Here is a 314-nt window from a genome sequence, read left to right as displayed (position 1 = left end):
GCAAATAATGCTGGATTACTCACATTAAAACTAAGTAAAATCAACATATATAAAATATCATTCTTAGGGATGAAGATATAGTTTAGGTAATCCTGATAATCATATTTAAAGTTTGGAGGGTAATAGAGTAGGAAACAAATTTAAAACTAAGATGTTGAGTAGACTATTCTGTAGACAGCAGGCACACATGCTTAATTCAAACGATTACAGATTTTGGAGCTAAAATAAATCAGAGATATAGTTTCTTTTCAAAGTGTTACACATTTATTTATAAATGTATGATGGTTTGGTTTGGGGAATATTAATTATGACTG

This window comes from Macaca thibetana, chromosome 10 (assembly GCF_024542745.1).
Source record: "Macaca thibetana thibetana isolate TM-01 chromosome 10, ASM2454274v1, whole genome shotgun sequence".
NCBI classification, from domain to species: domain Eukaryota; kingdom Metazoa; phylum Chordata; class Mammalia; order Primates; family Cercopithecidae; genus Macaca; species Macaca thibetana.
This window is presented reverse-complemented; position numbering follows the sequence as displayed.